Here is a 13,935-nt window from a genome sequence, read left to right as displayed (position 1 = left end):
GAAAAATAAATAAATAAAATAACATAATGATAAAATAATATATACAATATTTACACAATCGACCTGAGGATCCCTGAGCCCACTCTATCCACGTGTGAGGGGTAGAGCAGAGCTCAAGAGATCCCAGCGCATCCCTCTCGCCGCATCACTGGTATTAACATTGAATCGAAATACTAATAATTCTTTAATTTGTTAAATATCCGATATTGTAGTACCCATATCGATATTGTTAAACCATATCAATATCGATGTTTTTGTTCTGTTACCCATCCCTACTTTCCAACAGAACCTAAGTTCTTTTTCTTCACTAGAGTTTTCTTTAAACTTCAATGAAGAGACCAAATCTTCTCCTAAGGATCTTATCGAAGGTTTTTTTTTCTTCTTTACTTAGAGAGGATGTGGTCAGTACCTCGTATCCATTACCTAATCTATCCAACTCTGTTTTATACTTCTCTAGTACTCCACAGCACCTCGCCCATTACCAACCTGTGGGTTCAAGTCTCTTCGTACAGTATGCGAATCGTTTATTGTCCGACCTACATAACTCATTGAAGGACATAATTTTCCTATAGGTCGTGAGTAGGCGCCTATGGACTTCATTGCAACATCTAATCATTATATTTATGTAACTGCTATAATACTACCTTATATATAATCATCGATAATAAATCGATATAAATCATCTCTTGTTTGTACCATCCTATGATCCAATAATCGATAATCACATAATATTATTTTTATTACGGTGATTTTATAAAAATATTATATTAGATTTTCATAAAATTATGAATACTCTTTCCAAATCAACTTTATTCTCCAAAAGACGTTTATTAAAATTTAATCTGCTTTAATTTGAAATAGAATATTCAGCCTCCATAAATATTAACGTTTTTGTTAAAAAGTAAAAAAAAATTTTTTTTTTTTATTTATTTATTTATTGATATTTACAACTGTAAAAAAAATACAACCAGTAAAGTTGATCATAATGATGTAGAGATGTAGAGATAGGATAGGATGTAGAGAAACTACCCAGTAGTAGAACTCTACAAACAGTTTACAATATAAGGTCACGAGGCCATCTTCTTTTCAGGCGCCTCGGAGGATTGCCAGGAATGGAAGAGGAAGCAAGGTTAGAAACGAGTGGGTTTGGGTGGTTAGGGAGTTTATTTTGGAAGGAATAATATCGGGTTCGGGCTAGATCGGTTACGTAAGGAACATTTAGGTCTTTATGGATGGTTTTATTAGTAACAAAATAAGGAGCATTGAGGATTTTACGAAGGATTTTGGATTGTAAAGATTGGATACGAGAGGAATTCGAAGGTTCAGTGGAGCCCCAAAGCTCAACTCCGTATGTCCAGATGGGCCTTATTATTGTCAGGTAGATCAATCAAAAAAAAAAAAATTAAAAAAAAAAATTTTTTTAAGTTAAAGAGCCCGATGGGAAAAAATCAGTTATTTCACCTCAATTTTTAATTACTTCAAAGAAAACTATGCATAATTATGAGTCAAAATTGATGAGTCGGCCGGTAGGGGAATACAAAATGGCGGCTATATCAAAATGATAATGTATGATTTTCCATTCGGAGCTCAATATCTTTAAAGCTACCTACAACACTAAAAATCTAATAGAACGTCATTTAAAGTAGAGTAAATTTGCTAAAATATGAGCCCTAATAAAGCTATTTACGTTCAATACTTCTCGAGATATAGCTTTTTTAAAAGCAACATTTCGTGAAAAATATACTGAAAAATCAATAGTTAGTGAATTTATTGTGGGAAATCAATATCTCAGTAACCATGAGACATACAGATATCTATTAGCACTAATTTAATGAGCTATAAAGTAGTTTATGACGTTTATCTTCTAAGGAGTAGTAGTTTTTATGATATTTGAGTACGAATGTGATTTTCGCATACGAAATTTTGTCTAACTAATAATTAAAAACTTATTTAGCAAATATCATTAAAAATACTACTCCTGCGAAGATAAACGTCATAAAATACTTTATAGCACATTAAACTAGCATTAATTTGAATACTAATATACACCTCTAAGTCTTGTGGTTCCTGAGGTAAATAATTCCCACAATAAATTGTCTAAATACTGATTTTTCAGTACTTTTTTTATAAAATATTGCTTTTAAAAAAGTTATATCTAGGGAAAAATTGTACGTACGCGACTTTATTAGGGCTAAAATTTTACTCATAGCAAAAATGATGTTTAATTAGGTTTTCTAGTTTTATTTTTAAGATTTTGAGGTATCTGACTTCCATTACCTAATAATCCTCCTAGGCGTCTGAAAATAAGATGGCCTCGAGATCTTCTCCTCTAGAAATGTTTTTGGAGTTATATCAATGGGTAGATTCTCCACATGTTTGTATCATGTCATTATGTCACTTACAGCAAATTTACTTGATGTGTATATATGTATACAGTTGTAAATAACAATAAATAAATTATTAAAAAAATAGTTCAAGGGACTAAAATATTATATTTATTGAGGAATGAAAAATTATATTTCTTTATCATTTTGAAACAGTGGCCATTTTGTATACTCCTTCACTATACTTGTCAGGCTCATCAATTTCGACCTGTAATTATACCTAGTTTTCATTGAATTAATCACAAATTGGGGTGATATAACTAAATTTTTTTCTCTTCTTGGGATCTTTTACTATAGAATCATTTTGGTATTTAAAGATTTTTGTGAGTATATTTTCTTTAGTGTAGACTAAGTGACAATAAAAAATCATTGAGGTCTCTGAAACTTAATAAACCTATTGGATATTCTAAGACATGGTACAGGTAATAAATCTGCCCCCCTTTGACGACTCACACCTGCAAGAGGAATTAACACATGCAATGATGCACTGTCGATCCTCTGCCTCATAAATCCATTAAGTCATTATAAATTCTACTATTAAGACGGCCGTGGAAAGGTCGCGACCCAGGTTGCACAACAGAGAGAAAGAAACGAACCCCCTCCCCTCCCCCCCGCTCCGCCGGATAACGGGACGGCAAAGAAGAAAGTGGGCCGCTCCTCGTCCGATCTTGACGCATTACATTCCTCTTCTCAACTAGCCACTTTTAGGCTTCCACCAAAGAGCTTCAATTATATCTCTTTGTTGGTATTATCGATTATATACTAATCGAACAATTGTACATCGCTCCTATACAGTTGTTTTTTATATAATATAAAGTAATCCACAGCGATGGTGATGTTTGCCTATTTATAATGACTGAGCTCTTGGAAAAATCCTTAATATCATCATATATAAACTGATTTCATATTAATAGTTAATATTAAGAAATATAAATAAATAAGATACAAGGATAATAGACATGACACAAAATATTAAAGACACGGTAAATTATATACAGACACAAAACATGTAAATACACATTATGCCTATATAATTAATAGATTAGCCATATAAATATAAAAGAGCAGGGAAAATTTGTGAGAATAAAATAGCCTAATCATAAAAAATCATTAATTTTAATTTAAATTACATAATAAATTAAAATTGGACATATTAGTAGGGAGGTATTAAAACAGCATATTGGGCATGTTGGTATGGTCCAAAGAGTTACTATCTAGTATAGAGCATTGCTTTGCGCTACAGAGATAGATGAATGCACCAATAGTGAAAGATAATAATTTAATTAATGTAGTGTAAAACAATTTTAAACTATGATTATATAGATGACATGATTTCAATATGGAAATTAAAAATATGACAAATATGTGGATTGTAAATGTACATGAGTATGGGACAATTGTACCAAAACGTTGCACAATGAAAAATATTATTAAGTTTTTCACCTCAGCAATTTTAAAAAATAAATAAATAAAATATAATTGAGAGATAAAAAAATGTATTTATTTACTCGATAAGTGACATTAATTGATGTAATAAATAAGAAAAAAAATCAAATTATTTAAATTTATTCGTAAATGTTTATTTTCTTAAGCTAATCAAATATTTCTGGAATGTGAGGGTTATTATCGCTTAGTAAAGTTGCCAAATGATATTGTAATCCGCTGCCTATCAAATGCCTACAGTCTGTCAGTATGTGTTTGACAGTGGTACGTTATACTGTCTACACGTTGATGTAGATGTCCCTGACAGTAATTATTCTTGGGTTAGTTGAGTGTGTCCAATTCGCAGTCTGGTCAGTATTGCTTCTTCTGTTTTGGATTGATATCTTTCATTGATGTATTGTACTCTTAATTTGTTTTTTGTGGTGTTGGTCCAAGTTGCCTACCCTTTATTTAATATTTTTACTGTCATCAAACCATAAAGGTCGTTCTGGGGCCAACCTAAGCAGTCAGATGACGGGATCAATTAATGGCGGCAGCTTTATCCGCTTGGTCAGCTTTACAATTGCTCAGGATATCCTTGTATCCCGGTACCCAGATGAACTAAACTGTGCGGTCAGTCCAATTTAGCTTGTAGATTATTTAAAATATGAGTACTGCGACAGGATGTCTTGTATATATGTTTTTCAATAAATACATCTTCATACAACTACCCATTGGTAACACTCTAATAATATTTCTACATTATAAGGTTTCGAGGCCATCTTCTTTTCTGGCGCCTCGGAGGATTGTCAGGAATGGAAGAGGATGCAATATTAGAAACTAGGTTGTTTAGGTGAGTAGGGAGTTTATAATGGAAGGATTGATTTCTGGTTCGGGCTAGATCGGTTACATTAAGGCCTTTATGGATGATTTTGTTAGTGGCAAAGTAAGGACAATTGAGGATATACGAAGGATTTTGGATTGCAAGGATTGAATACGAGAGCAATTTGAAAGTTTAGTGGAGCCCAAAAGCTCAACTTCGTATGTCCAGATAGGCCTTATAATTGTCGTGTAGATCAGTCTTTTGTAATGGATTGGAAGTTTAGACCGTTTGTCTAGAAAGTGCTGTAAAAGTCGGAATCGACGTGTAGTTTCATATCTTTTCAGTTTTATGTGAGGATTCCAAGTTAGTCACTTGTCCAGATGTAGTCCGTGGTAGCAGATCTGTTCGACAGGGGTAAGAGTAACATTATTAAATGAAACTGTAGGGCAGTCAGTTTATTTTGATCCTACAACTTCGAAGGACTATCTTAAATATAAATGTACACCTCACATCCAGCATTTTTTTGCAGGCTATTCTGTCAAGGTCGTTAATTTCAGTCAAATCAAACTATTTTGTCACTTATAAATTTTTAAACATTTAATTATAGATTAACTTAAACTTATCTCACCAATATTTTAATAGTCACACTAAAGATGACGACATAAAGTGTCAAGTTAATCTGTAATAAAAACATTAAAAATTTTTTTTTAAATTATTTATTTAATGTAATTTACAACTGTACAAAATAGTACAATAGGTAAATATGTAGTATGTTTCATATACACTTGAAAATCTTGGAAAGGAACCACCCATTGGTGGTACTTCAAACATTAATTTAAATTAGAAGGTCCCGTGGCCATTTTCTTTTCAGACGCCTCGGAGGATTATCAGGGATTGTTAAGGATGAAAGATTAAGGATTAATGGGTTAGGATGGTTAAGGAGTTCAGAATGAAAAGACGCATATCTGTTTTGGGTCAAATCTGCAACGAATGGGATGTTAAGGTCTTTGTGAATGAGTTTATTTGTGACGTAATAAGGAGCATCAAGGATTTTACGTAGGATATTTAAAATTTAATGGAAAAAGTGACAATATTTTGTTGACCTAGCCTATTAGATGATTTGATTGAAATTAATGACCTCAGCAGAATAGCTGGACGGAAATAATTAAGAGTGTTTTCAGACTTAACTTGTATACAAATTATTTTCTTTACATAGTTTTGAATAATATTGTAATCTATTTTGCTAATCCGAAAAATATTTAGGAGTCACTATAGACCACTATTGTAATGTTGTTCAATCACTATATTAATTAAAATAATAAATAAAATAAAATAATGTAAAAGATGTATCCATATTTTACTAAAAAGTCAAACTTATTCCACAGTAATAAACTGATACTCCGTAAATGAGTACATAGACCTGTCATAAAGGTGCCTTTACATGTTTGCCAAACAATGGCAAATTAGCACATGCCCAAGCTTGTAGATGCTTTATTTTTATCTACTGTTACAAATTGGCCTGGATTCGTTGTCGACACGTCGGGTGTGTGCGCTTGTGCGACATTCAAACGATTATCTTCATTTCGCCGTGTTTTTAGACTGACAACAAATGAATATTTGTGTTAATTAATTATAGAATTTCCCCAACTTTTCGATTCAATATTTAAATCTTGTTTAAAATTGTATATTTTAAAATTTATTGATTCGGTGTAAATACATTGTTTCAAATATTTTTAATTAAATTTAGCGGTTTATTTTGGACTTAACACATCACATATATATATTTATGAAGACATCATATGTCAAGATTATTAAATAAAAAAATTTCCGATAAAAATTCTAGAAGGAAGTTTGAATTTCTAGGTTATGTAGTAACTATTTATATGAATTTTTATCATCTACAACCTACATTGATGACATTTATGTTTCCTTTGATTTCGCATATCTTTATTTTGTCCGTTTATTTGAAATAAAAATAGAGTAAATCGAATGTTATAGCCTAAAAAATTTAAAAGACAAAACAAGCGTGTGAAAACCGACGTTTGTTGCTTCCTTTGTTTACCAAGCGTTTGTACACAACATATGCATACATACAACATATGCTGACTACGGTTAACTAAAAAATGGTGAATGAAAAAAAAAAAATTGAAACTAGAAATTTAATTTAATTATATTATTTCAATTTCTTGAGACAAGGTAATTATTTATTAAATAAATCAAAACTTGTATCCTTTTTTGTCTCAACATTTTATATTTTTCAACAGTCCAACGTTTCGGCCATTTTAGCCATCCTCAAGGACAAAAATAATTTTTGTTGAATTGTGCGCCCTTTCCTCCACCCCCGACCATCTTCTAAACATTTTGTTAATTTGTTTCAGTTTACATTCATTTTTATAATTAAGTTTCTATATTAAATAAATCAAAACTTGTATCCTTTTTTGTCTCAACACTTTTTATTTTTCAACAGTCCAACGTTTCGGCCATTTTAGCCATCCTCAAGGACATCTTTAATTATAAATTCATCCTCACATTAAATTTAGAATTACTTTTGCAGGCTATTCTGCCCAGGTTATTCATTAATTATAAGTTAAAAACCTATTTTTTTAAAAATTTAAAATCATAAATATCTAATTCTTTTTATATAAAATTATCCACACAAAATCACTACCATATACCATATATAAATGGTTTGTGTATAGAGTAGTGATTTTGTGTGAATAATTTTATATAAGAAGAATTAGATATTTATGATTTTAAATTTTAAAAAATAGGTTTTAACTTATAATTAATGAATGACCTGGGCAGAATAGCCTGCAAAAGTAATTCTAAATTTAATGTGAGGAAGAATTTATAATTGAAGATGTCCTTGAGGATGGCTAAAATGGCCGAAACGTTGGACTGTTGAAAAATAAAAAGTGTTGAGACAAAAAAGGATACAAGTTTTGATTTATTTAATATAGAAATTTAATTATAAAAATGAATGTAAACTGAAACAAATTAACAAAATGTTAAGAAGATGGTCGGGGGTGGAGGAAAGGGCGCACAATTCAACAAAAAATATTTATTTATGCTCACAGGTATAAATAATATTGTGCCTGTTGACACCAATATTGGGGGGGGGCACCTTCCTCCCTTAGGAGTGAAAACCAATTATTAATTTAATAAAAGAAAATGTTTTTCAAGGAAATACTAAAGCACTGTGACAATTATATATAATGATCTTAATGTTTTAGTTTATTTTCCTTATCCATGATGAAATATCACAACTTGATTGACAATGTCTTGCCTTCCCACCCTAGCTTTGGGGTACCCAGGATGCCTTGAACATAAACATCTGAAATTGGATACACTGGGACGAACCCAAGCCAACATGTAGACAGTGTAACGTACCACTGACAAAGATTATTTTCTCTTCAACTTACAAAATATAATTTTAAAAAATTAAATTTCTTTTAAACTCTCTAACTGGGTTAAAAGAGAACTATCCAACGCATGCGCACAGCCGTACTGGCTCTTGGAATGTGGTTGGCTTATAATGACCACCACCTGTTCAATCCTTGTCATTAAAAATCTTTATCGAATTTTAATGATCTTTAATACAATATTTTTTTACTTACAGTTTTGATATTTTTTTCCTGATCAAATCAATAATTTGCTTTTAAAACTACAACAAATAAAATTTTGTTTTCTATCATTTAAACAAAATTAAAATAAAGCCTAGTAAGATGAAATCGATCCTATTAAATCAATTCTCAATAATCTATAATACACCAAATTTTTTTTTTCTATTTATAGTTTTGATATTTTTTCTAATAAAACCCAAAATTTGTGTTTTAATACTATAAAAAATAATTATTTTTCTATGATTTAAACAAAATTAAAATTAAGCCTACAAAGATTAAATCGATCCCATTAAAATCGATTCTCGATAATCTAAAATCGATGGTATTACACCAAACATTATTTTCTTCTATTTATAGTTTTGATATTTTTTTTAAATAAACCAATAATTCGTGTTTTAAAACGTACACTAAAAAATATTATTTTTTAATTATCTATCTAAAATCGATTCTCATCTCTGCAATACTCCAATTTTTTTTTTTCTAATTCAACCAATAATTTAGCTTTTAAAACTATAACAAATACAATTTGTTTTTTTATAATTTAAACAAAATTAAAATTAAGCCTACTAAGATCAAATAGATCCCATTAAAATGGATTCTCAATGATCTGTAATACACCAAATTTTATTTTTCTATTTATAGTTTTGATATTTTTTCCCGATCAAACCAATAATTTACTTCTAAAACTATAAAAAATACATTTTTCTACTATTCAAACAAAATTAAAATTAATCCTATTAAAATCAAATCAATCTATTTAAAATCGATACTCAATGATTTGTAATATACGATTTTTTTTTATATATATAATTTAAAAATGGTTCCTAATAAAACCAATAATTTGCGTTTTCAAACTTTAAATAATATAATTATTTTGCTATTATTTAAACAAAATTAAAATGAAGCATACTAAGATTATATCAATTTCATTAAAATCGATTCTCAATGATTTGTAATATACCATTTTTTTTATATATATAATTTAAAAATGGTTCCTAATAAAACCAATAATTTGCGTTTTCAAACTTTAAATAATATAATTATTTTTTTTATTATTTAAACAAAATTAAAATGTAGCCTACTAAGATTAAGTCGATTTCATTAAAATCTATTCTCAATGATCTGTAATAAACTATTTTTTTTTCTATTGATAGTTTAAAATGTTTTCCCAGTAAAATCATTAATTTGCGTCTTTTTTTTTTTTTTAATATAAGGCAATGCACAGCGGAAGTGATGTTTACCTATGCATACTGACTAATAAACATTCCTGATATCATCATACCTATACTATAGTTTGCGTTTTTAATATGTAAAAAATGTATGTTTTTCTATTATTTAAACCAAATTAAAATGCATCATTTTAAGATTAAATCGATCCCATTTAAATAGATTCTCAATGATCTGTAATGCGCCAAATATTTTCTATTTATAATTTCTTATAAAACCTTCTTCTATTTCTAATAATTTTTATATTATTTAAAGATGTCTACTTAAATTCATTTTCATCTTTAATTATCATAACTTAAAAAAATGTATTATTAATCTCATTATTGAAGTATTACAGTTATAATTAACTTTTAAAACAATGATATAAAACTCGTGAGCTTTTAATTTAAAATTTTAGAGCTGGGCTGAACATAAATGCAATTAATGTTAAAATAAAAAATGAGGAGATGGTCGGGGTACGATCTGCAAACAAACACAATACTCTAGTCAGAACCTCTGCTGGATCAGCCCTGATGATGGCCTGAAATTTAGGCCGAAACGTCGGCACAAATAATACGTTTGTGTTTATTTGCTGACCGCACCCCGACCATCTTCACCTCGTATTAATCTACGGTCAACTCATTACGATAACACCTCATTAAAAAGAAAAATACTCTTCATCTTTTAGATATCAAATAGTACTGGGGTCATTTCATATAAAATGTTTATTTTTATTATTTTAGAAATTTGAAATCCTACTGACTGCCCTATAGTTTCCTTTAATAATGTTGCTCTTACACCTGTAGAACGGATTCGCTAACTTGGGCTGCAACAGGACAAACGGTTAACCTGGAATCCTCACACAAAACTGAAAAGACAGGAAACTGCACATATATTGCGATTATTACAGCACTTACTGGACAAACGGTCCAAACTTCCTATCCATTACAAAAGACTGATCTACATGACTGAAATATGAAACATAGGGCTATTTGGACATACGGAGTTGAGCTTTAGGGCTCCACTAAACCTTCGAATTCCTCTCGTATCCAATCCTTAAAATCCAAAATCCTTCGTAAAATCCTCAATGCTCCTTATTTTATTACTAATAAAACCATCCATAAAGACCATAACCTATAAAGACTAACAAAACCATCCATACATGTTCCTTATGTAACCGATCTGGCCGAACCAGATACCATTCCTTCCATTATAAACTCCCTAACCACCCAAACCCACTAGTTTCTAACCTTGCTTCCTCTTCTATTCCTGGCAATCCTCCGAGGCCTCGTGACCTTATATTGTAAAATGTTTTCAGAGTCCACTACTGGGTTGTTTCTCTACATGCTGTATCATATCATTATCATTATGTCATTATGATCAACTTTACTGGTTGTATTTTTTATACAGTTGTAAATATCAATAAATAAATAAATTTAAAAAAAAAGAAAAAACCGTAATGTTCCATATGTAATCTAGCCCGAACCAGATACCATTCCTTCCATTATAAACTCCCTAACCACCTAAACCAACTAGTTTCTAACCTTGCTTCCTCTTCCACTCTTGACAATCCTCTGAGGCGCCTGAAAAGAAGAAGGCCACGAGACTTGCTATTGTAAAAACGTCATTATAGTGCAACCAATGGGTAGTTTCTCTAGATGCCTGTATCACTCAATTATAACAGAGATCAAATTTACTGAATGAATAATATAATATAAAGTGTTAAATTACAAAAAGATATTAAAAAAAAAGAAAAAGAAATTCAAAACGCGATTAGTGGACTTTTGTTATTTTGTCTACGAATACATAATTATACAGAATGAAATAAATGAAAATTAGTAAAAATAAAATGATGAAAGAAGTGGAAGATAAAACGTTTAATTAAACATGAAAGTAAAATAACATAATAAAGGAAACCAAAATTTTTAAACGAGAAGATGGTTGTGGGGTGCGATGAAAATAAATAATAAATTAAACAAATAAATAAATTGAAGTAACTTATTTAATCGTGCCAAAGTTTCGGCCAGAATTTCTAGCCTTCATCAGGGCTAAAAACAGAACAAAATATTATTATTTCTTTTGGGCCGCCCATAGCTCAGTGGTTAAGACACAGTCTTACCAATTTGATGTCTATTGGTGGTGCCGGTTCGAATCCGGCCTGGGACGTCGACTTTTTTCATTGAGTGGTGGTCCCACAAAATGAAGAACTTTGACACCCAACCATGGTTAGGCAGTATAGGACTCCAATGGGAGTCTTGGCCGAAAAAAAAATTATTTCTTTTGTTAAATTTAACTTCTATTTTGCCTCTTATTCAATATTATCTATCATTTTACTTTGTTACATTATTTTAGTAGTTTATATCTATTTTAACCTTGATGAGGTCCTGTAAAGTGGGACGAAACGTTGGCTCACAATAAACAGTTTAATTACTATTTGAGTTATTTTGATCGCACCCGGACTATCCTCTTTTAATGTATTATACTCGTCAATCAATTAATAATTTTTGTTTTGAACTATTTTCTATAGTTTCCGCGTTACTCGTCTGGGTTGAGATATGATTCTTCAAGTTTCTCCTTAATTCCTCTTTATCCGATCAAGACTGTTATCAGGAGCCGACAATGGAGAGGAAATAGCGGCTATGATAGGATAGTGCCGAAATAGGGTAATGCGGGCTGAGAGAGCACCGCCCGAGAAAGTTGATAAGAATTAGCCGAAATCGGCTTTAAGAATCCAGTCTGGCGGGGCCTTGGCCTGATTAACAACTGCCCCGCTATAATATAATAATAACCTATAATGTAAGCTAATATATATTATAATAATTTATATAGAATCACGCGTATACATACATTCTTGATTGTAGAGATGATGGTGAGGGTTGCGGTGAAAAGAGGCACTAAAGTTATCAACTTGAACAGCCCTGACGAAGCTCTGCAAAGTGGGGCGAAACGTCGGCAAATAGTTGTTAACCATTTCTGTTTCTGTCTTTACCGCAATCCTGACCATCTTCACCATAATTTGAAATTATACGGTCCAATATTTATATGTATATATTCTTGATCCGAAGCAAAGTCTATCGAATCAACATTGATTCCCTAAACTCATTTTCTCCTTATATACAAACACAGAGTGTCCAGAAAAAGAGAGTACAATTTAGAAATTAAATTAATTAAAAAAAAAAACAATGATATCTAAGAATAATTTTTTTAATTAGTGTGGACCAAGTGTAAAAAATCAGTTAATTGTAAAATCATTGTATTTAATTTATATTAAATGAAATATTATCTGAGACTTGAATGGATAGTTTAAAAATATCTGATGTGTTACCAATGGTTGCATTATGTTATGTTAAAATTTGAACCAGATATCAAACCTCCCATTATAACCTCCCCAGCAACCGAAACTAGTTTCTAACTCCTCTTCCATTCCTACTTCTTCCGAAGCGTCTGAAAAGAAGATGGCCTCGAGACCTTCTAATGTAGAAATGTTATTAGAGTACTACCAAAGAGTATTTCTCTACAATCCTGTATCATACCATTATAATCTAACATCAAATTTACTAGATGTATTTTTATATAAATACAGTAGTAGATGTCAATAAATAAATGAAAAAAATAATTGTTTTATGCTAAATAAAATTACTCAGAGAATTTTTATTTCGATAAATGTGTGATTATTTAATTCGTTAATTTGCACTGTTTTTTTTTCTTTCTTTTCCAAATATTTATTACGCTTTAAAAATAACTGCACGGGGTTTATTATTATTATTGATTATATAGCCCTGCATAGAGTTAGCACAAATGTACTTAAACCCAATAAGAGTGCTGCCAAATGTTTTTAGTCCTAAAAGTGTAACGAGAACTTTTTTGACCTATAAGAGTGCCTGGAAATTTCTTTGAGTCCAACAAGGGAACTGCGAAATTTGCTTTAGTCCAATAAGGGAACCGCGAAATTTCTTTTAGTCCAACAATGGAACCGCGAAATTTGTTTTAGTCCAACAATGGAACCGCGAACTTTGTTTTAGTCCAACAATGGAACCGCAAATTTTTTTTTAGTCCAACAAGAGTACTGTATTCATTTAGTTTAGCAAGAATACAACGAAATTTATGTAACACGACAATGGTGAAAATAGTTCCGATTTTAGCCATTTTTTTCGATTTAACTAATTTCTAAACTTAAGTCTTCTTTACCCGATTTATATATAAATGTTTTAAAGGTGAGATAAAACCGTCGTTAAATTAGGTTAGAGGGGGGGTCAGGGAAGCCTTCCCTTCTATTATTTTTGGTGTTTGATCTTCTTCGAGAAATTGTAACATATTTATTTACATACTTGGCATACTTTGTTTTTGTAAATATTTTTTAAAACATGTAAACGGAAATTATCTTTAAATAATTGACAACATATTCTTTGATTTGATGAGATAAAATCTCGTTCTTAACTACAGAGTAGTCAAACCTTTTAAGCTATATATTTTTTTT

General features: G+C 30.5%; 1 protein-coding gene across 2 annotated transcripts in view; it reads left to right on the top strand.

Moving 5' to 3' along the window:
* Nucleotides 1-13,935, top strand: part of Ets98B (DNA-binding protein Ets98B) — a 121,973-nt gene that overhangs the window by 54,488 nt on the left and 53,550 nt on the right. The gene's annotated exons all lie outside the window — the stretch shown is intronic.

Source organism: Halyomorpha halys, unplaced genomic scaffold (genome assembly GCF_000696795.3).
Source record: "Halyomorpha halys isolate HHAL.00 unplaced genomic scaffold, Hhal_1.1 Scaffold89.1, whole genome shotgun sequence".
NCBI classification, from domain to species: Eukaryota; Metazoa; Arthropoda; class Insecta; order Hemiptera; family Pentatomidae; genus Halyomorpha; species Halyomorpha halys.
The sequence above is the reverse complement of the archived record's forward strand: the minus strand, read 5'-3'. Positions and strand labels throughout refer to the sequence as shown.